This window comes from Pelobates fuscus, chromosome 8 (genome assembly GCF_036172605.1).
Source record: "Pelobates fuscus isolate aPelFus1 chromosome 8, aPelFus1.pri, whole genome shotgun sequence".
Lineage (NCBI taxonomy): Eukaryota > Metazoa > Chordata > Amphibia > Anura > Pelobatidae > Pelobates > Pelobates fuscus.
This window is the reverse complement of record NC_086324.1, coordinates 149,337,621-149,364,535: the sequence shown is the minus strand read 5'-3', so window position 1 is coordinate 149,364,535 and position 26,915 is coordinate 149,337,621. Positions and strand designations below refer to the sequence as shown.

Genomic DNA, 26,915 nt, shown 5'->3' with positions numbered 1-26,915 from the left:
GCTTCCCATTCCCAATCTGTTATTCTCTCTTCCTTATCAGTTCCAGGATGAAATTCTAAATCTTAAGCATTCCCTCTGAGTTCACTCTAAAAACTCACCTCTTCAGTGAAGCCTACCACCTGTAACCTTCTAACTTCTAGTTAGAAGGTTACAGGTGGTAGTCTTAAAGTCATTTACTATTCTTTTCTAATACCTTCCTTAGTCAGCAATTTTGGTAAATTGCTGTCACAATCAGACTTCCTCTCCAGTGGAACCTGCTTATCTATTGTCTCTCACACCCACCTCTCGCTAGATTGCAAGTTTAGAAGAGCAGGTCCATCTATCCTTATGGACCTGTGTGTAGATATGTTCATATTTTGGAAAACTTTTATGTAATGTCTTTTAAACATCAATTTGTCTGCCCTGTCTTATTATATAATCTACTGGAAGTTTATAATAATAACATAGAATCGTTTTATCTCTATTACAGATCTCACAATTACCCTTTACATATACAGTTAGGACTATTCATGAAAATAAACTTACTTTTGCCAATGATAACCCATTATGAGCAGTTTGCATGTTTCTTCAAGTTTGCCGGCTTTGAATCTTGCATTTCCCCAAGTGTCCTCGAGATCAGTTCATGAGCGACGTCCTCATTGAAGTCCTGGGGGAATCAACAATGAAGATCTCAAAAATGAGCAAAACACATGCACTATGTGGTTTCATTAATCAACATATATCATAGCTAAACCTTACATACAAAAATTAATAATGTGCTTATCTGGAATCTAAGTGCTCCCCTTCATATTAAGTTGTTAACTTAGCCCATCTCCTAGGAAAAATAAATGGTATTCCCCACCACTACGATCAATGTTATATGGCCAGTACCAGCAGTAATGATATGCAAACATAAGCCAAAAAGAAAACTCAAATGTAACAGAGTATAGAAAACATGAAGACAGGGTGAAAAATTATGAAATTGAGGGTCCTGATATCACTAAATCAGTTCACTATATGAGGCACATGACATACATTGTACATCCAAGAAGAAGCTCCAGGCAGTCACTAGGTTCAAAAGTAAAGCAGATTAATGGGACCATCACGTACAGAGCAATGTTATGACCTCAACAGAGGTCTTTGTCAAGCTGTGAAGGTCGAAACATTGCTCTGTACATGATGGTCCAATAAATCCCCTTTACTTTTGAACCCAGTGAGTGCCTGAAGCCTCTTCTTGGAAGGAATATAAGTGAGCGATGGCCCTGGTTCAGCTAAGCACCCTGTGGTTCTTTGGATGAGTGCGGTCCTTTCTTTTTCTCATGGAAGTTGATGACATACATTGTGTCACTGGTTAAGAGTAGCAGCATATGAAGAGTCATGTTATCAATTCCTGGAATAACTAGATATGTGCATTAGTTTTTGTACGAATACGATTTCGTCCAAAAATTCTGTTTTTTTTTTTATTCGTTTACTAAAATGTAAACGAAAGCCCTACAAACAAAATATAAACAAAATGAAATGGCAAATGTCGAATGCATTACCTTTTCATTTTGTTTCGTTCATTTAAAAGACTCTGTGCTGCAGGGGAATTAACCCCCACTGCACAGAGAAATAAGTGCGCATGCGTGAAAAAAATAACCCTAGAAGGGAGCCGGCAGCGCTACCAGCTCCCTCCTTGCAATAAATAACTATTCCTAACCCCCTCGCATTAAAACCTATGGGGTCACTATGACCCCCATATTAATAAAAGGGAGGTTGAATTTTAGAGTAGAGTAGAGTAGAGGCATGTCGCCCAGACAAATTTAAAAGTACTAGTGACTGGCAGCTATTGACCCATGAGCGGCAGGTGGGAACCCTAAATAAATAAATAATGGGGGGACCTAATGTCCCCTTCAGGTCCCCACCTATGACAGTCGGGTGGGGATCACAAATAATAAAGTGACTAGGGGTCCCAAGCCCCTACTACACTGGGGGACCTGGCACAGGTAGAGACATGTGGCAGGATTTAACCTGTGCCAGGTCCCCCTTTATTGCACTAGCGACTGGGCAGCAATAGCTGCCCTGTCACTAGTACTTTTGAATTTGTTTAGGCGACATGCCCCTACTTGGATTTAACCCCCCTTTTATTAATATGGGGGTCATAGTGACCCCTTTAGGTTTTAATGCAGATGGGGATTTAGGAAAAGTTATTTATGACAAGGAAGGAGTTGATACCGCTGCTGGCTCCCTCCTTGCTTTTTTTTTTGCGCATGTTCAGTGCTGTTTTCATCCTAATGGACAAAAACAAATAATTTTTTAATGAATTTTGTTTGAAAACAAATGGTTTGCGGATGAAATTCAGGACTGACTAATGAAATTTTGATTCAGTACGAAATCATTCGTACGAAATGAAAATTTCACTGGTGCACATGTCTAGGAGTAACATTCCACAGCAGTAAACTCATACAATGACAATGATTTTCACTGTTGTCTGCACAAAGTAAAAAAATCTCCAGCTTTGAATAACTGGAAAGTTTATGTTCCTACTGCACATTGATTATTTTCTCTATCCTAATACAAGTATACTCTATTATTCTTTGTCTATCTCTATTGCCATTATCCCTGAATACTTGTTGCACTTACCTCACGTCCCATATTATCAAGTCTGGTTTAATCTACTGCCTCGTTATGAGTGTAGACTACATTAATCTAGGTTTTCCTGATTTGTACAATCAAAACATACATTCTTAAAAGACCACTAAAGTCACCCATACCCCTTCATCTCAATGATCCTGTCCTTTTAATCTTACAATGTAAAAACTTGCATTGTTTTTAGAAATGGTTAAATTGAAAGGTTAACTCCACCTCCAGTGGCTGTTAACTCCACCTCTAGTGACCGAGCGAAAGCTTATACAAAGCCAACTAATTCAAGCTGTCCGATGTAGAAGTTGGTATTCATGTGTGGTGCTTGTGCATCAGGGCCCCTAATGTTCCTTTATGAAGAGCATTGGATTGGACCATGGCCGTAGGAGGACATGTCTCCGAGTCCTGACTTTGTAAGCAGTGGAGAGGTGAGCAGAGACGAGGGAGCCTTGGCGCTTGAATAAGGTAAGTAAAACTTTTTTTTTATATTTTATCACACACAGGGGGTGCTGTATATAACTAGGTAAAGGGGCTGTATATAACCAGGGGACAGAACACAGATTTGTATTTCTGAAAGCCATAGTGTTCCTTTAATTGTTTTTCATAATATTTTATAAAAGAAACAATATAATACACAATTTTACATTTTTACAATTTCTTGATGAAAATAAGCATATTATGCTACAGAAAGAAACTAATCAATAATTATTAATAATAATAATAATAATATTAATAATAAAACATACTGATTAGCAAATATGCCTTAGTCCTCCCATATGTACCCACTTCTATATTTTGTTTAATGAATAATGTGTCACAGATACCTAAACATTCTAAATCGGGGTTCATGGGTTAAAAATATGCATACGATTTTTTTTCAAGACCCCTGAAGTCCAAGCACAAATAAAGGTCAGACAAATATCCACTTTAATATCTTGAAGCCATTTCAAACAATCTCAATCTTTTTATAGCTGTATGTCAATGTTTTCTGACCGCTGCTTCGTAATAACCTGGAATTGCTATACAGACTCCTACATATACATGTTAACTCACAGGTTTTGTGGCTTATTTGTTTAATAGGTCCTAGTCATGATCTGGATCTGATACCTTCATATGAATGAGTTGTATATTTAAACATTGATTAACAGCATCTGGTGTTAATTAGGGTCTAAAATTAGAATTCACGCTCAGAAAATATTTTTAGACTGCTGGCAGTGATATCTCTGATTAGACAAGCATAAATATAATTAACCGATTTCCTCCTATAGGCTTTTAAAATGTGTCTCAGGGTTTTATCCTTCCTTGAGTTTACAACTTCAGCTTCAAAAGACATAATTAATACACTTACTACAAATAAAAATACATTTAATAAGTCTACAAATATTTACAAGTATCTTTCAACACTTTATTAGCAGTACAATGTTTGCATGCCTCCCAACATTTAAAATGGACCTCACGAGGACCTCACGATCACATGGGCGGAATAGCCGCCCATAGCAGTGCCAGCAGAGGGAGTGCCTGGAATGACAGGTAGTCCCCCTGCTGCCTGAAATAAATTTAAATAAAGTTAAAACACTGTTTAAAATTAAATAATATATCCTTAGATCATTTATATATATAGCCAACTCCTTGGTTTTGCACCCCTCCCTGTTACAGGTGCCTCATCTCAGGTCCCTATTTAGCCTTGTACTGCAGAGAGCCTCAGATGGAATTTTTCCCCAAGTAAGTGGTTAATCTCATAAGAGCAGACATTAGACTGTGAGAGTAGGACCTGCCAAAGATGGGGTACATTGACGTTGTGGCAGGCTTATGCAATGTATGATCATATAATGTAACTAAATCCCCATTTTTTTGCCTAGATAAGGTGTTTTTAAAAAAAACCTTTTAAAAACTAATAAAATCTGTCAACATTGAAGTTGCTGTTTAGTAGATAGGAGAGTGCGCTGGATCTTGTGTATTGTTTATTTTATATATATATATATATATATATATATATATATATATATATATATATATATATATATATAGTATATATGATTTAAGTGTATATATACACATACACTTTCTAAGTGTATTTTAATATAAATATAATAATTACTAGCAAAATACACCTAGAATCATATTAATTAAATAAATATATACATACGTTAAAAATGAAAAATAAAAAATAAATAATAAAAAATATATATGTTTAATTTCGTTCTAACTGTATTTTGATATTAATATATATATATATATATATATATATATATATATATATATATATATATATATATAGATATGAAAATGCACTTAGAACGAAATAATATATATATATATATATACATAAATATATATGTATTTATCACGTATATATAAGTAAAAATGATTTTAAAAAATTATATATATATATATATATATATATATTAATTCTACGTATATATTTATGTAATATTTTTACATAATTAAGTCATTTTATTAATTCCAGTTTGCGGCACCTGCCTGATAACCCAGGCAGAAAGTTTACTGAATTTAATTTGCTAGCACTATATTTAACCCTGTCACTTTCCAAGACACCATAAAACTTGTACATGGGGGGTACTGTTTAACTTGGGAGGCTTCTCTGAACATAAATATTAGTGTTTCAAAACAATAAAATGTATTACAACGATGATATCATCAGTGAAAGTGAAGTTTTTTGCATTTTTTTTACACACAAACGGCACTTACACGGACGATATAACTCTTGTGATTAGTTTTACGGTTTTGAAACACTAATATTTGTGTTCAGCAAACTCTCCTGAGTATAACAGTACCCCTCATGTACAGGTTTTATGGTGTTTTCAAAAGTTACAGAGTCAAATGTAAGGCTTGTATTTCAGTTTTTTCACATTGAAATTTGCCAGACTGGTTACGTTGCCTTTGAGACCGTATGGAAGCCCAGGAATGAGAATTACCCCCATGATGGCATACCATTTGCAAAAGTAGACAACCCAAGGTATTGCAAATGGGGTATGTCCAGTCTTTTTTAGTAGCCACTTTTGCATTCAAATTATTTTTTTGTATTTTTCACACACAAACAAATATTAACGCTAACTTTGGCCAGTGTTTGTGACTAAGTGGCTACTAAAAAAGGCTGGACATACCCCATTTGTAATACATTGGGTTGTCTAGTATTGCAAATGGTATGCCATAATTCTCATTCCTGGGCTACCATACGGTCTCAAAGGCAACGTAACCAATCTGGCGAATTTCAATGTGAAAAAACTGAAAAATGTAACATACTATATTTGACCCTGTAACTTCCCAAAACACCATAAAACCTGTACATAGGGGGTACTGCTTTACACGTGAGACGTCACTCAATACAAATATGTGTATTTTATTGCAGTACAAGCAAACAGTACAATGACATTCACAGTACAATGACATTCACAGTTCCAAGTCATGCTGAACTAAAAAAAAACAATTTTTTTAATTTCTCACATTTTTTTATATTTTATTCATATTAAATTATGCTTCAAAGCTAAATATTTGAAGTTAAATGAAAGTTTTATTCCCCTGAATAAAAGGATCGAATCCAATTTCTCCAAAGTGACATTATTTTGGTGTATTTTAGTGTATTTTACTTGACCTAAAAAATAAAATGTCATTGTTCAAGTATTGCTCAAACTGGGTATTTTGGGGCTGAAATTACTTTCTTAGTCTATTATTTGCTACAATACTATTAATTAAATTACCAACTTGCCCATAACCCTTCGGACTCCAGAACGAAGAGTAAAGTGTAATAACATATCATAGCACTTCCACTTAGCATACAAATAGTTAAAATAAAATGTTATTTCATGTTGTTTAAGCTTTCAATAAGAAGTGATGTTCATAAAATGAATGGAAAATGCTTCCACTGAAATATTTTCATCTAAAATCAATTCAAACTATTTTCTTTGAGTTTCAAGCACACAATCTGCAGAATGAAAAAAAAATCCTAAACTTTCATGTTGCGCAAACACACATACACATAGAGCTCTTAAATAAAAAATAAATACATAAAAATAATAATTTTCTAAATCACAACTCTTTCGCCCGAAGCATCAAATGCAATTCAATGAAAAACGCTTTGACGGAGAGAGACGCATTTCAGTTTTTATAAGATTTGTAAATATTGCTGATGGGTTATTTTTTTTATTTATTTTTTTTAATGTAAGATAATATCACAGTAATCATAATTTTTTTTTTCCTTTTTCACCCAAAAGCACAAGCGTGTTTCCGCTTCTCTTCATTACTTTATCAGATCCACTAAACCGTGACAAGAAATTGACATTCACTGCTTGATGGAAAAAAATAAAAAAATGAAAGAAAAACGTAAAAAAAAAAATATATATATATAAAACAAAAACTACAATATTCTTAAAATAATGCTTTTTTTTATATAAAGTACTGGTTGTGAATTGTTGATAAACCTACATGCCAGACAGTGAGGATGATCAGAGCATGGCAGTGAATATAAATGAATGAATATCCATAGGATTTTGTCACCAAGGTTCCGCTTTATAGTTCTTTCATTCTTATAGACGGAGAGTATGAATTTCTGTTTGAGAAGCAGTAAGTCAAAATGCTCCTTTCTACTTTACACAATAAATTCTTACTATAAAGCACACACTTCAAATGTAACCTACTGTTTGAGAGAAAATTGATGTTTTCACAATATAAAAAGGATTACTAAGAAGATTGCTGTTATATGTTGACTTAATAAATGATGGTTTAATAAGACCAGGTGACATTGGACATGTTTACCCCTAATCTACAATCAATTATCTATGCAATAACCAACAGCAAATCTGTCTCCAAGATAAGATCCCAATATCAAACCAACAAATTGGTGGGCACAAGGAGGTATCTCAAGTTAATTTAGGTAAATTCAAGTCTGGCATTTTTAAGAGGTCCAAATTATTTATTTACACCCATTTGCATTATCTGTTACAGATTGCTGGTTACTAACAGGTAAGTTTCATACCTTCGTTATTTGGAATGGGCATCATCCTAGGGGGTATCAGAATCAGTCATTATTACTCAAGTCCGGGTAGATTTTACAGCGTAACGCAACTCTCAACCAGAAAAAAAGTAAATATTTGTTTAAAAAAAATAACACCCTCAGAACTATAACCCCATAGCTTGGTGTATAGGGTATGGGGCCATGAGTGCACTGGCAACCCCAATTGTAAGTAGTCAAAACACTTTAAAATGGTTTAACTGCTTAAAATGGAGGGTGTGCCAGGGCGCACCTGGCACCATCTTGCTAAAGCGGTAATGGTGTTTGACATGTTTCTTAAAAATCTTTTTTTTTTTTGCACTTGACCTTTAATTTGACCTCTGTTACCATAAGTTGATCTTTGTTTTGAATTGTGCTAAAATAATGGAATTGCCTTTTGTTGATTTTTATATTAACCCTGCAATTTTGTTAATTTTTGTTTTTTACCGTATAATTCTGTAATGTTCTGTAACGAAAACTAGACAGATCACTGGTAAAACAATGTTAAAGAAAAATTAAAAATAATGATGACTATACAGATCAGCGTGCAATAATTAATGCGTAATTCACTCATTTGTTTACGTTATGTTAGTTTTATCAAACCGTCCTGTTGAGATTTTCAATTCACAGTAGGTTTGGCAAATCTTAGAAACTGAAGTGCCTGAGAATGATTAAAGGAAACTTTTCTTTTTTAAAATGCTTTGATTGGAGTCGATGACTTGTTGGAGTTGGACACTCGGCGCTAATGATCTGTGAAACTCTTCCTGCTGCGACCGTTTTTTTTTTTCCTTGGTTGCTGTGAGAGGAACTACATGAAGATCAGAGAATGATGCAGATCATTTGGAGTGATTGTTCCAGAGCTTACAGCCTTTCTAAGAAGGAAGCCAAGAGTTTGTAATTCAAATGGAAGAATCTCATTTTCCTTTGGTTCTTGTCTCTCAGCTATGGATGAAAGAAATTTTACTTAGGCCCCCGAAGCACAAGCTTCATTATCTGGACTATCAAAGAGATTTTTGACTTATATACTCATATGTCAGTAAAAAACAAAGCCTATGGCCTGAACCCTATAACATGTTTTTATCTTATACTGTAGAGGGAAACGTTTTTTTTGCCACCTTTTTTAGCGAGCTTGGGTGGATCTTGGGTGGGAAGCAGTAACAGGTTACTGCAGGGACAATGCAGGATAATCTAAGTCCCCCTTTTTTGCATTGTGGAGGTAATGCATTAGAATTAAATAAATACAAAAATATATTAATAAAATACACAATTTTGGTCAATGCACATCTATAGCATCTTCAGGGATTGGCTGAGCATCACAGCCAATCCTAATCTTCCCATTGCCTTTGTTTGGAGTGCTCTGTGTATCCATTAAATCTCAACTTAGTATATGTACAAAAATCTTGAAAAATTCACCACATACGGCCCAGATTCACGGTTGCAAATATGACATTTCTGCTACATAAGCCTTAAATCATGTAGACACATATAACACCACCCACCATATTTAAATCTCATCACCCAGTCCCATTGGTCGAACAACATCTGCATTAAAACATCAAATCCCATTCAGCTATTTGGAACATAGGTGAAATACAAAAGAGATACACGTATACATATGTTAATAAAAAGTGTTTGATCCCCTGCTGCTTTTGAACATTTGTCCACTGACAAAGAAATTATCGGTCTGTAATTTTAATAACTTTTTTATTCAATTTACAACTTTTTTGACTTGCTTTTTTTCTGGATTTTTTTGTTGTTGTTATTTTGTATTTCACTGTTAAAATACACCTACCATTAAAATTATAGACTGATCATATATTTGTCGGTGGGCAAACATTCAAAATCAGCAGGGGGATCAAATACTTTTTTCTCTTACTGTATAACGTAATAGATGCATTCCCAAGTAACCTATCAAGTTAAACAGATTCAGCAGAATGAGTATATCGAAGTATTTAAAGATACAATGTACCATTTACGTTTCCTATTACTCCTATCCAAAAGTATAGTATAAAATAAAAGAGCTTTGACTCCTATGTTAGATAAATGATCATTGGGTTTATTAACATGACAAACCATATACTCAAAGATATAGTGCCACATATATCATTTAAAGACAATCTTTCCTATTTAATGTTTTCATTTTTTTCTACTTTTTCGACGGTTTCAAAGTCCAAAAGCAACCTACTATCCACACTCCTGCATGCTAACTATTATTATTATTATTATTATTATTATTATTATTTTATACCAATGCAGAGTAAAATAAAAACAGAACAGCTAAAGGGTTTATTTACTAAAGAGATCATTCAAATTTAATCCAAAGTGATTTTCAAATTTAATTCCAAAATAACAAACTTAAAAGATTCTCCAAGTCCTATAGGCTTTCGGTTCAGCTAGTTCGGTTTTAACTTTTAAATTCACTTTGAATTCACTTTGACATCTTAATTTAGCAAAAAGCTCTGCAAGTGTTACCTTGCATCCACATTGGATGTATCATATATAGATGTCGGGATGTGTCTGTTTTGTCAACCTTTTTTCTGTTTACACTAGGAGCAGACACCACGTCACTCTGTCCCGGCTTTGCTAAACCTTCACTCCTATTATCCTCAGTCATCACAGGATCATAGTTTAAAACCAGTGAAAGCACTCTGGTCGCCAATTAGGACCATAATTATAATTATTATTATTATTTTATTATTTATATAGCGCCAGCAAATTCTGTAGCGCTGTACGATAGCTGGACTAACAGACACTTAATTGTAACTAGACAAATGGACACACAGGAACAGAGGGGTTGAGGGCCCTGCTCAATGAGCTTACATGCTAGATGGAGTGGGGTATAGTGACACAAAGGGGTATGGAATGGGTTGCTCGAAAAGTATTCACTGAGAACTTAGGTTATTTTTGACAGTTGCAGGAGAGGAGTCATGCGGGGGTGGAGGGGGAAGGAATGAAAACAGTTGACGAAGTGAGTTTTCAAAGATTTTTTGAAGGAGTGGAGACTGGGTGAAAGTCTAACGGAGAAGTGAAGGGAGTTCCACTGAAAAGGTGCAGCCATCTAAGGACGTCATCTTGTAAGCCAACACAACATCAAATGTTTTATGCAGATATCACGAATGTTCCAGATACAATGTATTCACTGCAATCGTGTGTCGAGGAAACATGAAGATAAAGACTGAACTTGGGGATGGGCTGAATTTATTGCTGTGAATGGCCCTTCTGTTGACATTGGTTGTTCTTGGGTGTTAATCCTACTTTAGGAGGATTTTAGCAGATCCTGTTTAATCACTGCATTTACCTAATTTTCTCAGCCAGGCCACATGGAGAGGGATGAGTAATTCACAATCTCGTGGAAGGTTCAAATTAGGCTGTTACTCTAAGAACTGGCAAAATGATTTGGACCTTCCCAGTGTGTCAGTGTAATTAATATCACATCGTAATAAGCAGACACAGCATCCCAGTCTGTCTTGGCAAACTCCGAACTAAAAACCCACGGCTGGTAAATAAACAAACATATTCATTTATAATGTATGACAGGCAAAATAAAAATAACATAAAATGAGATCAAATTTTAAAGGCACGGAAATGTGTTTATATACGTTCCTCTCTCTCTCTCTCTCTCTCTCTCTCTCTCTATCTCTGTATATATGTGTGTGAGTGTGTGTCTGTGTCTCTTTGTGAGTGTATGTGTTTTCTATCAATTAAAGAATACATGTGAGTAATAAAAAATAAAATGAGTCATTTTATATATATATATATATATCTTTATATTAAAAAATATATTAAAATTAGTAGTTGTATATATATTATAATAGTTGTATATATATATATATGTATATATATATATATATACAATTGCTCATTTTAATATTAATGAGTAATAATAATAATAATAATATTAATGAGTAATAATATATCATGAATATATATATATATATATATATATATATATAGAGAGAGAGAGAGAGAGAGAGAGAGAGAGAGAGAGAGAGAGGAGAGAGAGAGAGAGAGAGAGAGAGAGAATTCATTAAAACAGAGGTGTGTTATTATTGGAAAGAATATTTCCAATGTCTCCAAAAACACAGGCATTACATAATATTTAAAAAAATAATAAAATAAAAAAAAACTATTAATTTTAATATAATTTACCTTTCAGGTAACATAATTTTTTTTTTAATTAATAGAAAACTCAAACACACACAAAGAGACACTGGCACACACTCACTCACACACAATCGCACTACACACAATCACAATCTATCTACACAATCTCACATCTTTCAGTTTCCTACAACAACACTACAGTCATGGCTTGACTTGGATCATGGGATATAATTTATTTATAGAGGAGCACACAATAACTACTTTGTGTTTGTGCGATTGCCAAATGCATATTCTTTGTGTAGAAGGCCTGTGTGAGGATATTGAGCAATGAATAAAAGAAGTAATACGGTAATAAAACTCAATAACCGCTTACATGAAAATATAGAACTAAAGTAAGCACAAAGTTAAAAGCAGGAGCTCTCTGTAGCTCAAATGTAACTTTCTCTGTCTATCTTACAGATCAGCAACAAACTCTAGCCTCTCCCATGATGTCTACTCGTCAACATTTTTTTGCCCCCACCAATTGTGTACTACCACATACTCTGCGATGTCAGTGTTGAGAGTAACAGGTTTAGGTGGCCAACAACATATGCAACCACAGCTGAAATAATGTCACTTAACCATCAGAATGTAGAAAATGAAAATCTATAGACAAAGGAAAATAAATGATGCTGTCTCACACATGTGAACAATGGAATCTATGTCATTTATCTTTTGATTTAACAAGCGTGCTTTGTAATGTGAAAAGTCACCCATTGTCAGGATCGGGACAGGGATCCAACACGCAGAGTACAAACAGTAGCCAGATACGTATACCGGACCTTAGAATGGCCGGACTAACGTAAATAGTACAGTATAGAATGGTCAAAGACAAGCCGAGGTCGAGGGTAACAGAAGACAGGTAAGCGAGAGACAAGCCGAATCAAGGGTAACAGAGATAAGCAGAGTAAGGTAAACAAGCCGGGTCAAAACCAAAAGGGATAATAGAATACACAAGCACTGAGTGACTAGAACAAGCTAGAACCACGACAGGGCAATGAGCTAATGAAAGAAGCTCTGTTAAATACCCTGTTCAGAGCAGTAACCACGCCTCTGAGGCGTCCTGATTGGTCCTGCAGCAATTGACTGACAGGTCGTTCCGGGGGAGTGTCCTGATGACTACTTCCTGCCTAGATGCTGTAAAAGGCAGTCACTCCCTCGCGGCCGGCCTAGCATGACCGGATAGACCGCAGGGAAGGGAGCCATCAGACCGTCTGGATGGAGGAACAGCTAAGTCTCTACCTCTTTCGGAGGTAGAGATCACAGGTACCCTGACAGTACCCCCCCTCTCAGATACGCCCACCGGGCGGAATGAACCGGGACGAGATGGGAAGCGAGAGTGATACGCCCTGCGGAGACGGGGAGCATGAACATCCTCCTGAGGTACCCAACTCCTCTCCTCAGGACCATATCCCTTCCAATCAACCAGATATTGTACTCTCCCCCGGGAGATTCGAGAATCAATAATAGAGTTAACCTCATACTCCTCCTGACCCTCCACCTGAACGGAGCGAGGAGGGGCTATTGTGGAGGAAAATCTGTTACATATGAGTGGTTTCAGCAATGAAACGTGAAACGAGTTCGGGATGCGTAAGGTATTAGGAAGAGCTAAACGGTACGCAACTGGATTGATACGGGTCAGCACCCTGTAGGGTCCAATATAACGAGGAGCGAACTTCATGGAGGGCACTTTTAAACGGATGTTCCTCGTGCTCAGCCATACCCTATCACCTGGAACAAAGACCGGAGCCGCCCTTCTACGTTTATCAGCGTGTTTCTTGACCAACATAGAGTTGTGCACAAGGATTTGTCGAGTTTGATCCCACAACTTCCTCAAATTGGCAACATGAACATCAACCGACGGCACCCCCTGGGAAGGAGAATCCGAAGGAAGAATAGACGGATGAAAACCATAATTCATGAAGAAGGGGCTTGAATGAGTAGAATCGCAAACGAGATTGTTGTGTGCAAACTCCGCCCAAGGAATCAAACCGACCCAATCATCCTGGTGTTCAGAAACAAAGCATCGTAAATATTGTTCAATTTTCTGGTTGGTACGTTCAGCAGCTCCGTTAGACTGAGGATGATAGGCAGAAGAAAAGTTTAATTTAATACCAAGTTGAGAGCAAAAGGACCTCCAAAAGCGGGAAACAAAAAGCCTCTGTCCGATACAATTTGAGAGGGTATCCCATGTAGGCGAAAAATCTCCTTAGCGAATATCTCTGCCAATTCGGGAGACGACGGGAGTTTAGGCAGGGGAATGAAGTGTGCCATCTTAGTAAACCTGTCAACCACGGTGAGGATAACAGTCTGTCTTTTAGAGATAGGTAGATCGACAATAAAGTCCATGGCCAAACAGGACCATGGTTTTTCTGGAACCTCCAAGGGTTGCAGGAATCCACATGGAAGCGTATGGGGTTGTTTGGTTTTAGTACAAACTTCACATGCAGCGATGAACTCCTCAATATCCCTCCGTAAAGCAGGCCACCAGAAGTCCTTAGAGATCAACGCGTAAGTTTTGCGAATACCAGGATGTCCCGCCATCTTGCTATTATGTAAACACTGTAAAAGTTCCAGTTGAAGAGCAGGAGGAACGAAATGACGGCCCGCAGGAGTCTGTTTAGGTGCTAGATGTTGCAACTTAATGATCTCGGCCAGTAATGGAGAATGAATCCTGAGATTCGTATTAGCAATGATATTGCCTTTCGGAACTATAGAAGAAAGAACTGGTTCAGGTACAGTAGAAGGTTCATATTGGCGAGATAATGCATCGGCTTTAGAGTTTTTAGAACCAGGTCTGTAAGTCAGTACATAATTGAAGTGAGTCAGGAATAAGGACCAACGAGCTTGTCTAGAGGATAAGCGCTTAGCCTCCCCAATATAGGACAAGTTTTTGTGGTCCGTCAAAATCGTAATAGGGTGTAGGGTCCCCTCCAACAAATGTCTCCACTCCTTTAAGGCTTTAATGACTGCTAACAGTTCCCTTTCCCCGATGTCATATCTGCTCTCAGGCCCAGAAAATTTCTTAGAGAAGAAACCACAAGGGTGTAACGGTTTATCCACCCCTAACCTTTGAGACAGAACAGCCCCAACTGCTGTCTCAGAGGCATCGACCTCGAGCAAGAAAGGCAGAGTCGTATCAGGATGGACTAGAATGGGAGCCGAGGCAAAAAGTTCCTTGAGAGTCTTGAAAGCACCAAGAGCTTCCTTAGACCAGAACTTAGTATCAGCCCCTTGTTTGGTCATATTGGTAATAGGCGCAATGATAGAGGAGTATCCTTTAATGAAGCGCCTATAGTAGTTGGAAAAACCAATAAACCTTTGGATAGCCTTGAGTCCTTTGGGCAAGGGCCAGTCTAAAATAGATTGGAGTTTTACAGGATCCATTTTAAAACCCTCCCCAGAAATCACGTATCCAAGAAAGTCTACCTGAGACTGATCAAAACTGCACTTCTCCAATTTGCAATATAGACCATGTTGCAGCAGCTTGTGTAATACCTTTCTGACCTGTCTATGGTGAGTCTCAATCTCCTTAGAGTGTATTAGTATGTCGTCCAGGTAAACAATAACACAATCATGCTGAAACTCCCTAAGTACCTCATTAATCAAATCTTGAAATACTGCAGGAGCATTGCATAATCCAAATGGCATAACAGTGTATTCGTAATGGCCATACCGGGTATTGAATGCCGTCATCCACTCGTGACCTTGCTGGATTCTCACCAAATTGTAAGCCCCTCTGAGATCTAACTTGGTGAAGATTTTGGAGCCCTTAAGACGATCAAATAACTCGGTAATCAGTGGGATAGGATAGGCATTTCTGACAGTTATTTTATTCAAGCCTCGGTAATCGATACAAGGTCTCAGCGTGCCATCCTTCTTCTTAATGAAAAAGAACCCAGCCCCGGCCGGAGAAGAAGACCTCCTGATGAATCCCTTTTCTAAATTCTCCCGAATATACTCCTCTAGAACCGAGTTTTCCTGAACAGAAAAAGGATATACATGGCCCCTCGGAGGCATAGTGCCGGGTAGAAGCTTAATCTTACAGTCAAATGACCTGTGTGGAGGCAAAGAATCGGCATTCTTCTTGTCAAACACTGCCCTTAAGTCTAGGTAAAGGTCTGGTATTTGTCTTTCTGTGGACTGAGTAGGATTCTCCGGTATGTTAATATTAGCTAATGGAGAAACCTTACACAAACACCGATCCTGGCAGCCCTGGCCCCACGAGAGTATCTCTCCTAACTCCCAATCGATAATAGGGTTATGTTTTTTCAACCATGGGTACCCCAGAACTATGGGAACGGAAGGAGACGAAATGAGCATAAGAGATAACTTCTCCACGTGTAGGATACCAACATTTAAATCAATGGGTATGGTCTCACGAAAGATAACAGGGTCTAGTAGTGGTCTACCATCTATGGCCTCAACGGCCAAAGGTGTCTCCCTTAGCTGGGATGGGAAATTGTTCTTACTAGCAAAGGCTTGGTCGATAAAATTCTCAGCAGCACCGGAATCTATCAATGCCATAGCCCTTACTACTTCCTTCCCCCAAGTTAAGGAAACTGGTAGCAGAAGCCTGTGATCTTTATAATCAGGAGTAGAGGACAAAATAGAAACACCCAAGGCCTGTCCTCTAGAGAGACTTAGGTGCGAGCGTTTCCCGGGCGGTTAGAACAGTTCGAGAGTAAATGACCCTTGGCTCCACAATACATACACAAACCCTCTCTTCTCCTGTGCTGTCTTTCCTCCTCAGAGAGGCGGGTATACCCTATCTGCATAGGTTCAGTAAGCAAAGATATCATGGAGTCAGGACTTGGAACAGCGGGAGCTAAGCTAAAAGAAGGTCTCTGGTTCCTCTCTCGAGTGTTCTGTCTCTCTCTTAGACGTTCATCTATACGAGAGATGAACGAAATTAAATCCTCTAAATTCTCAGGGAGTTCTCTGGTAGCAACCTCATCAAGGATTACATCAGATAGGCCATTCAAAAATACATCCATATACGCCTGCTCATTCCACTTGATTTCTGCCGCCAGAGACCTGAACTCTAGTGCATAATCCACCAGTGTTTGGTTCTCCTGTCTCAGGCGCAACAGTAATCTGGCTGCATTAACCTTTCTACCTGGAGGGTCAAATGTTCTTCTAAAAGCAGCTACAAATGCGTTATAGTTATAAACTAATGGGTTATCGTTCTCCCATAGTGGGTTGGCCCATCTCAGAGCTTTCTCAATGAGTAGGGTGATAATAAACCCTACTTTTGCCCTATCTGTAGGATAAGAGCGAGGTTGCAATTCAAAGTGGATACTAATTTGGTTTAAAAAACCACGACACTTCTCAGGAGCCCCACCATAGCGTACTGGGGGGGTAATGCGAGAAGAAGCACCCACTGTGGCTACCTCTAGACCTGAACCGACAGGAGAAACAGGGGTATTACGTATCTCCTCTGGTGGGTTATTGGCACAAGCTAATAGAGCCTGTAGCGCAAGCGCCATCTGATCCATTCTGTGATCCATGGCTTCAAACCTAGGATCAGGAGCAGCCAGCTGACTGTTTGTACTTGCAGGATCCATTGGCCCTGTCGTAATGTCAGGATCGGGACAGGGATCCAACACGCAGAGTACAAACAGTAGCCAGATACGTATACCGGACCTTAGAATGGCCGGACTAACGTAAATAGTACAGTATAGAATGGTCAAAGACAAGCCGAGGTCGAGGGTAACAGAAGACAGGTAAGCGAGAGACAAGCCGAATCAAGGGTAACAGAGATAAGCAGAGTAAGGTAAACAAGCCGGGTCAAAACCAAAAGGGATAATAGAATACACAAGCACTGAGTGACTAGAACAAGCTAGAACCACGACAGGGCAATGAGCTAATGAAAGAAGCTCTGTTAAATACCCTGTTCAGAGCAGTAACCACGCCTCTGAGGCGTCCTGATTGGTCCTGCAGCAATTGACTGACAGGTCGTTCCGGGGGAGTGTCCTGATGACTACTTCCTGCCTAGATGCTGTAAAAGGCAGTCACTCCCTCGCGGCCGGCCTAGCATGACCGGATAGACCGCAGGGAAGGGAGCCATCAGACCGTCTGGATGGAGGAACAGCTAAGTCTCTACCTCTTTCGGAGGTAGAGACCACAGGTACCCTGACACCCATAGCCAATGTACCAATACTGGCACAGGAAGATTGAACTCCACCAAAAAGTGAAGCAGACTCTAAAAGGTTCTTTGCATAAAGGATGACCATAACTGGTCTTTAGATCACAATTACACAATTACGGGTAAGTATTTGTATCTAAATGACAAAGTACAGAAAGAACATTGAGAAAGAGTGGGTGGAAGGAGTTGAATAGCATCCTATTAACAGGCAGGCATTGTAACCACTGGTCCCAACCATCAGACAATATCATGGTTGCGCTCCATGAATTGTAAGGGATTTATTCCCCTCCATTTCTGCTATAAAATGAAAAGAAAGACATTCTTATTGTAATTATCCTTCCATAAATGTAACTTGCCATGAAAAGTAATCTTATGAAAATTGAAGATATTTGGTTCGGTTACATCACACAGAATTCTAAATACTTATGGGCCTAGTAAGAACCAGTTATGGTTATGATATGATGTAACCAGACAGCCAGAATGGTGCAGAGGCATGCAAAGTAGAAAATCTGTGGACACAATGCACATCCTGACATCGGTCCTTCCATGTGTCCGTCCACCCGTCCGCCCGCTGGTTCGTCCATCTGTCTGTCTATCCTTCTGTCTGTCTGTCTTTCTATCTATCTATCTATCTATCCATCTATCTGTCTATCTGTCTATCCATCCAGCTAATGTACGTTAATGTTTTACATATAATAGTCAGATCCCGTCTGTCTACACACACTTTCACACACACGCATCAGTGTTCATTTATTTGCTTACAACAAACATTGGTTATGTTTTTTATGGTATTCTGGGTATTGCTAGAATATAAACTGCTGCAACATAACAGTTTGAGAGCACAGCGAAATTTACAGGCTTATTGAGTCAGCCATGAAGGAAAAATCAGAGCACAACACAGATACTGAGGTCATCCAGTAAGTAGCTGTAGGTCGCGCCTTTCAAGCTTCTTTCTAGCATTGCAGCTAGCTCAGTTGTTCCATAAACCAAGTCAGGGTCAGAAGGTTAAAACGGCTCTTCTCTCGCAGGGACTTTAAAAATGACTTAGCTTTGTGATGTCCTGAAATTTTTTTCTATACTGTAGTCTTGGTCCCGTTTTTTCTGATATAAGGAGCGACGCGGCTTTTTCCCCCCCAAGGAAACAGAATGCATTTGTCATATAGAACTTTAAGGACATTGGCCTTGGGCTTGTATCTCGAGGAATGCAACCCCTCTAGCCCCAGACGGCACATTCCATGCTGTAGTTGACTGGTCCTAGTGTGGTCATGATGAATCGGACACTAATACAAAACAATAAACCATTCCAGTTTCCTGTCAGTGGCACAGCTTTCATCTTGGGCTGAACTGTATGTAGAAGGTTATTTATAGTCAATACACCATGGAACAGCTTTGTGCTGCCAGTAAACACGTCTATAATCTTGAAAATGCCTTATAACAGGGGTAGACAACCTTTGGCACTCCACATGTTATGAACTACATCTCCCGTAGTGCCATAATGCCGAAAAAGCAACACATAGAGATGTAGTCCTCAAAACGTTGAATGCTGAAGGTCGCCTACCCCTGTTTTAGAACACTACAGAGGTCGAATGTATTATAAATGCAAAATACTACACTATAGAATCCCGGGAATTCATACTTCCTATGATCACTGCGTGATTTGTTCTTTACAGCCAGGACACGTGACTTTTTCGAGTTAAGTACAGTAAGCATTTCCTACAGGTGTGCTGTTTGCTTGCCCCTATTGCTCGCTCTGTGCTAAACGTTAAATATTTAAGCTACTGTCAAAATGTTATAATTATTTTTTTCCTGTTGAATCCATTACTAGCATTTCCGAAGGTCACCCACCTAATGCGTATCTCTATTAAACCCTATGTTTCAAGTGTTTTGGAAAAAAAGACTTTGCTGTATGTTATATGCTACTTTTGATTCTGACTTGAGGTTATACAAACATATTTCACTTTAGTAGAAAGATGAAGCAGAGGAAATGACAACTGATAACATAGCCTCAAAGCACCTAATCGGCTGTCACCGAGTCACTTATCTCGTGGGAATCTAGAAGGTCAATGTTATGTCTGAAGCACTAAGAGATAGTAACAATGTCTTTTTTTTCCCTCTTTTTTTTTCAGCGTGATTTGTATCGCTGTTTGTTTTATGTTAAAGAGACACCCAACCAGAGTTCCATGTATCACTTCCTTTGCTTAGTTTCTTACAATTGCCACAATTTGTACAAAATCACTTTAGCTCTAATCTAAAATACATCCCAAACAACAATCGTGCTTCCCTTGGCCGTACAAGTATTTGTATGGCATGTGTCTGCAAAGAGGGTTCAAGTGCCCAACTCCTCAGGCAGGTTCTCCCATAACTCTGCATGGTGGATATGCACAAGTGTCACCTCGGCTATTTCTATTCAATAATGATAAAATACAGTCATTTGTACAGTTATCAGTTATATATATAGTTAATACATGATCAGCATGAGGTTGATTACTGGTTTACTATTGAGGCTTGGTAGTGCTTGGGAAGGAAAAACCAAAAAGGTTATGGTGGGGAAAAAATTGTGATTGAAAACTCCTTCCACTTGTAATCTGTGGATAGTATTAACTATCCACAGACTTCAGGTGGAAGGGGTTTTCAATCACAATTTTTCCCCACCATAACTTTTTGTTTTTTGATATAGATATATATAGAACAAACCCTGTTGGGTTAGCAATCTCACAAAATCAAATGGGGGCACGAGGATTGGCTGGTTGGATACTGATTTTCCTGGTGTTAGGAGCACTGAATAAAGAAAACTCAAAATTGTGAATTTCTTAATTTTTTAACATTCTACACGTTTTCTTTTAACCCCTTAAAGACCAAACTTCTGGAATAAAAGGGAATCATGACATGTCACACATGTCATGTGTCCTTAAGGGGTTAATCTCTGTTAATATATCAATACAATTTGTATGGAGCATCCCTATAATATTTGCAACATAGGCTTCGTTTTATAATACTTTTTAATTTTACCGCAATACCACCATGTCTTCACAAAGCAATGTGTGTCGTGTTATTTTGTGCTCTGTTTTTCTGATATCGAAGCGCACATGATTCCCCTCTGATATTACAACTGCCTTATGCTACTACAGTTAAACCAAGTATCATTATAACTTGTCTGAAACTGCTAAAAATTCACCATTAAACCTTGGTGATCAATGCTTCTGAGCCAATAGTTAACAAGTTAATAGACGTGCAAGAATAGAAGAATCATGGGAATAGATGCTATATTTGCATAACGTACGGAGTAATATCTATATTAGTTAATTGAAATGGTGCTGCTTCTAATAGCAGAGGTAGGTTATTTTTTAATTATACATCTGATTGCTATTCACAAAACCACATTAATAGACATGACTTTATAACATATTAAAAAAATAAATGCAATAAATGTGTAAGGAAGAAGAGATGAGTTTACTTCATGGCACAGATCTCTCCTATAAGCTATTTTTCTATTACCCATTCACATAGAGTTAGAACATTGCATCTTCTGGGTGTAAAGGTCACATTTAAAGGTCTTTTATCTAAAAACAAAAAACGGTATTAAGGGTGGCTGGTGAGGAAAAAAAAATCTCCATACTGCTGATGTGCACTTGGGCTAACAGAGAATCTGAACCTGTGTGACAACTCTATCAGATAAGAAGCAGCTCATATAGAGGGAGAAATATACACCCAAAATGTGCAGTAAACTATCGAAAAAGGTGGGGGTCAGGAGGGGGGAGGGAAAACCAAGATAACAGCTCAGACATTACAATGCAGCTCAATGAGAAGTGTTTGCAAAGCAGGGACTCTGAGCAAGTGCTGCCTCTTGAGTTTAGCTCCACTGAGCTAACTAAACCAGGAAGTAACATGACCGGTTGTCTGATTGACAGCCAGTGGGGTGTAACAATGATAATTTATAAAAGAGCCAATTTCTATTGAAATATGCACTTTTTGTAAGGTGAAAAAAGAGGACACACTCTTTACACGTAAAGCATTTCAGCAAGTTAAAGTGAGTGGAGTGGTAACATTTAGCTACTTTGGAGCAGGTGTTAAATGTAGACATTCTACTGGTTTCTATGGTAATTGTTCTTAGCCCCATATTAGCATTTGTTTCTACCTTCATATGTCCTATCATGTAGTATTTGCAATCCACATGCTGCAGGAAGGAATCTGATTAATCATATTAATACCTCCTGTTATTTCCGAATTATTTCCGAATAAGTTGAAACCCCTAATTTTACCCCAAAAAAACTGGGAAAACGTATTGACTCGTGTATAAGACTAGGGTGGGAAATGCAGCAGCTACTGGTAAATTTCTAAATAAAATTATATCCCCAAAAAATTATATTAATTGAATATTTATTTACAGTGTGTGTATATAATGAATGCAGTGTGTGTGTGTATGAGTGCAGTGTGTGTGTATGAGTGCAGTGCGTGTATGAGTGCAGTGTGTGTATGAGTGCAGTGTGTGTGTATGAATGCAGTGTGTGTATGAATGCAGTGTGTGTGTGTATGAGTGCAGTGTGTGTGTGTGTGTGTATGTGTATGAATGCAGTGTGTGTGATGCAGAGTGTGTTTGTGTATGTGATGCAGAGCCTTGGTGGGGGGGTGGGCATTTTTTATTATTATTTTATTAATTATTATTATTATTTTAATATTTTATTTTATTTTGTTATATTAATATTTTATTTTAATTTTATTATTATAATTTTTTTTAATATTATTAATATTTTATTATTATTTAAATTTGTATTTATTTATTTTGTGTCCCCCCTCCCTGCTTAATACCTGGCCAGGGAGGTGGGCTCTCATTCCCTGGTGGTCCAGTGGTGTGCACTGTGTAGGAGGGGGCTGGCAGAGAGCTGTTACTTACCTTTCCTGCAGCTCCTGTCAGCTCCCTTCTCTCTCCTCCGGTCAGCTCCCACTGTAAGTTTCGCGGTGTGAGTGCCGCGCAGAGCGTTGCCACGGTAACCCGTGGCAACACTCTGACCCCGCGGCTCTCGCGAGACTTGCAGTGGGAGCTGACCAGAACGCAGGAGAGAGAAAGGAGCTGACAGGAGCTGCAGGAAAGGTAAGTAACAGCTCTCTGCCAGCACCCAACAGGACCGCCGGGCTTGTAATGAGCCCGGCAGTCCTGGTCTGTATTATGGCAATGTAAGACAGTGACTCGAGTATAAGTCAAGTGGGTTTTTTTCAGCACAAAAAATGTGCCGAAAAACTTGACTTATACTCGAGTATATACGGTAGCTTGTTTGCATCCAGTATATTATGAATTCCTCATATTTTAGTAGCACTTTTCATAAACTGTCCAATCATGTAAAATGCACCAAGCAAAAAACCTAGCAACAAATATGGATCAAGCAACCCAGTTCTGCTGATATCCAAATAAAATCAGTAAACTCTGCCACATTTTAAATGCTATCATAGAAAACGTGCAGTCGGAAAATAATGATAAAAAAAAAAAAAAGATTTGATTTGCAAATCAAAGTCAAACCATTAATTGACATTTTTTTTAGTTTTTTCCAATGATTCTACCTAGGAGCTGCAGTGACCTTTTAGTCTGTTTAATTAATCTATTGCAATCTGTTAATTGTCATAAGCACAAGATTTGTACTTTCTTTACATGTATGCAATTAAGCACTTCAATCCAACAATTATTGCTGTTAGTTATATTTATATATATATACTTGTTTTGCATTATCTTCTGTTTTGTACATTTGCTTATTTCATCATTTTCATTTTTCTTCCCTTTGGCCTTAAAGAGAATATTGAATGATTTTCATATATTTTATTAGTTTTCATTTTTCTTTTATTTATTTCAGCTCATATGATTCAAATATTAAAAAAAATATTGCCTTTTTTCAACTGTCTCTGTCCCTCTACTTCTCATTTAAAGGGACACTATAGTCACCAGAACAACTACAGCTTAATGTAGTTCTTCTGGTGAGTATAACAGTTGCCAGTTCTCCAAGAGAAATGGGATTATTTAAAAGTTGCACTACTGAAGGCAACAGAAAATTGCATTAGGCTTGTCAGTAAAAGCAAAAAATTCAAGAAACCACTGTGGTACTCCGCAGATGTGGCCAAAATAGTAAAAAACAAAAAGTTAGCATTTAGTAATTATAAAAAAAAACCAGAGTGAGGAAGACAGAATGATCTATAAGATTAGGCAGAAAGAGGCTAAGCAAGTTATACGAGCTTCCAAATCACACACAGAAGAGAAAATAGAACAGTCAGTAAAAAAAGGGGACAAAACTTTTTTTAGATACATAAATGAGAAAAGAAAAGTAAAACAAGGATTAGTTAGATTAAAAACAAAAGAAGGAAGGTATGTAGAAGAGGATAAAGGTCTAGTTGACTGCCTCAATGAATATTTTTGTTCAGTATTTACAAATGAAAATGAAGGAGAGGGACCTCAGTTAAGAAAAAGGATAAATGAGTCATTTATTACACGTGAGTTTACAAAGGAAGAGGTTCTATTTCAACTGTCAAAAGTAAAGACAAATAAGTCAATGGGACCTGATGGAATACACCCAAAGCTATTAAAAGAGCTTAGTGGTGTACTAGCAAAACCATTAACAGATTTATTTAACCAATCATTGATAACAGGAGTAGTCCCAGAAGATTGGAAGTTGGCGAATGTTGTGCCCATTCACAAGAAAGGTAATAAGGAGGAGTCGGGCAACTATAGGCCAGTAAGCCTTACTTCAGTAGTGGGGAAAGTGATGGAAACCATGTTAAAGGATAGGATTGTTGAACATCTAAAAACACATGGATTTCAAGATCAGAGACAACATGGGTTTACTTCAGGGAGATCATGCCAAACTAATCTTATTGATTTTTTTGATTGGGTAACTAAAATTATAGATCAGGGTGGTGCAGTAGACATTGCTTACCTAGATTTCAGAAAGGCTTTTGACACTGTTGCACATAGAAGGCTTATCAATAAACTGCAATCTTTAAGTTTGGATTCCAATATTGTTGAATGGGTGAGGCAGTGGCTGAGTGACAGGCAACAGAGGGTTGTAGTCAATGGAGTATATTCGAAGCTTGGGCTTGTCACCAGTGGGGTACCTCAGGGATCTGTACTTGGACCCATTCTCTTTAATATTTTTATTAGTGATATTACAGAAGGTCTTGATGGTAAAGTATGCCTTTTTGCTGATGATACTAAGATATGTAACAGGGTTGATGTTCCAGGAGGGATAAGCCAAATGGCTAATGATTTAGGTAAACTAGAAAAATGGTCAGAGTTGTGGCAACTGACATTTAATGTGGATAAGTGCAAGATAATGCATCTTGGACGTAAAAACCCAAGGGCAGAGTACAGAATATTTGATAGAGTTCTAACCTCAACATCTGAGGAAAGGTATTTAGGGGTGATTATTTCTGATGACTTAAAGGTAGGCAGACAATGTAATAGAGCAGCAGGAAATGCTAGCACAATGCTTGGTTGTATAGGGAGAGGTATTAGCAGTAGAAAGAGGAAGTGCTCATGCCATTGTACAGAACACTGGTGAGACCTCACTTGGAGTATTGTACGCAGTACTGGAGACCGCATCTTCAGAAGGATATTGATACCTTAGAGAGAGTTCAGAGAAGGGCTACTAAACTGGTTCATGGATTGCAGGATAAAACTTACCAGGAAAGGTTAAAGGATCTTAACATGTATAGCTTGGAGGAAAGACGAGACAGGGGGGATATGATAGAAACCTTTAAATATATAAAGGGAATCAACACAGTAAAGGAGGAGACTATATTTAAAAGAAGAAAAACTACCACAACAAGAGGACATGGTCTTAAATTAGAGGGACAAAGGTTTAAAAATAATATCAGGAAGTATTTCTTTACTGAGAGGGTAGTGGATGCATGGAATAGCCTTCCAGCTGAAGTGGTAGAGGTTAACACAGTAAAGGAGTTTAAGCATGTGTGGGATAGGCATAAGGCTATCCTAACTATAAGATAAGGCCAGAGACTAATGAAAGTATTTAGAAAATTTGGGCATACTAGATGGGCCGAATGGCTCTTATCTGCCGTCACATTCTATGTTTCTATGTTTCTTTAGGCAGTTTCATGTAAACACTGCTTTTTCAGAGAAAATGCAGTGCTTACATTGCCTCTAGGGACACCTCCAAGTGGCCACTCCTTAGATGGCCACTGGAGGTGCTTTCTGGGTCAGTGCTGCCAAAAAAGGTGCTGAATTTCCCTCATAGAGATGCATTGATTCAATGCATCTCAATGAGGAGGTCCTGATTGGCCAAAACAGCATTTGACCCCGCCCTATGCCGATTTTAGCCAATCCAAAAAAATCTGCCATTTGATTATGTCACAAAGGGGGCCGAGCCAGTCCCGGTGGACCCACGCATCACTGGAAATAAGGTGAGTTTTAAACTTTTAAAAGGTTACTGAGGAGGGGGAGGGGGGCAAGTCACTAAAACTATAGGGTCAGGAATATATGTTTGTGTTCCTGACGCTATAGTGTTCCGTTAAGATTATTCAAGCCTTTTAAATTAATTCCTATCTTTGCAAAGTATCCCTTTCATTGTGTAAGTAGCAAAGTGAGACCCATAATACACTGCACCTACAAGTATAAAATAGGTTAGCTCGTTTATATAATGTTACAGTTGTACAGCCAGTACAAAACTTAGAGTTGGAAGTTCGATTCCTGGCAGAGTGCACTCAACTTTTCATCTACACTAGGTCAATGAACTCGGCTAAGTAATAGCAACATTTACACATTTTGGGGAAATTCTGTTAATGTTTACTTGAGAAGAAATGTCATATGTTGAAAAATAGATTATTAAAGGAGCATTCAAGTACCATAACCACTACAGTGTGCTTAAGTGGTTATGGTGCTATGAATGCACTGGCGTGCCTTCGATGTAACTGTTTTAGAATGTTTTGACTTCTTTGGGTGCCGTTCCCTGCATGCACTGCAGTTGAAAGTTCTAGGCAGCTCATTGGTTGATTGTGATCACCTGACACTTTTAGCCAATG

The 26,915-nt window shown here is 38.0% G+C and overlaps 1 protein-coding gene across 3 annotated transcripts in view; it reads right to left on the bottom strand.

The window, feature by feature from the left end:
- Positions 1 to 26,915, bottom strand: part of ELFN1 (extracellular leucine rich repeat and fibronectin type III domain containing 1) — a 474,275-nt gene that overhangs the window by 350,100 nt on the left and 97,260 nt on the right. For all 3 annotated transcript variants that reach the window (XM_063430426.1, XM_063430427.1, XM_063430428.1), the window contains one exon: positions 526 to 646. The gene's annotated coding sequence lies outside the window, so the exon portion shown is untranslated. The remainder of the gene's footprint in view (positions 1 to 525; positions 647 to 26,915) is intronic.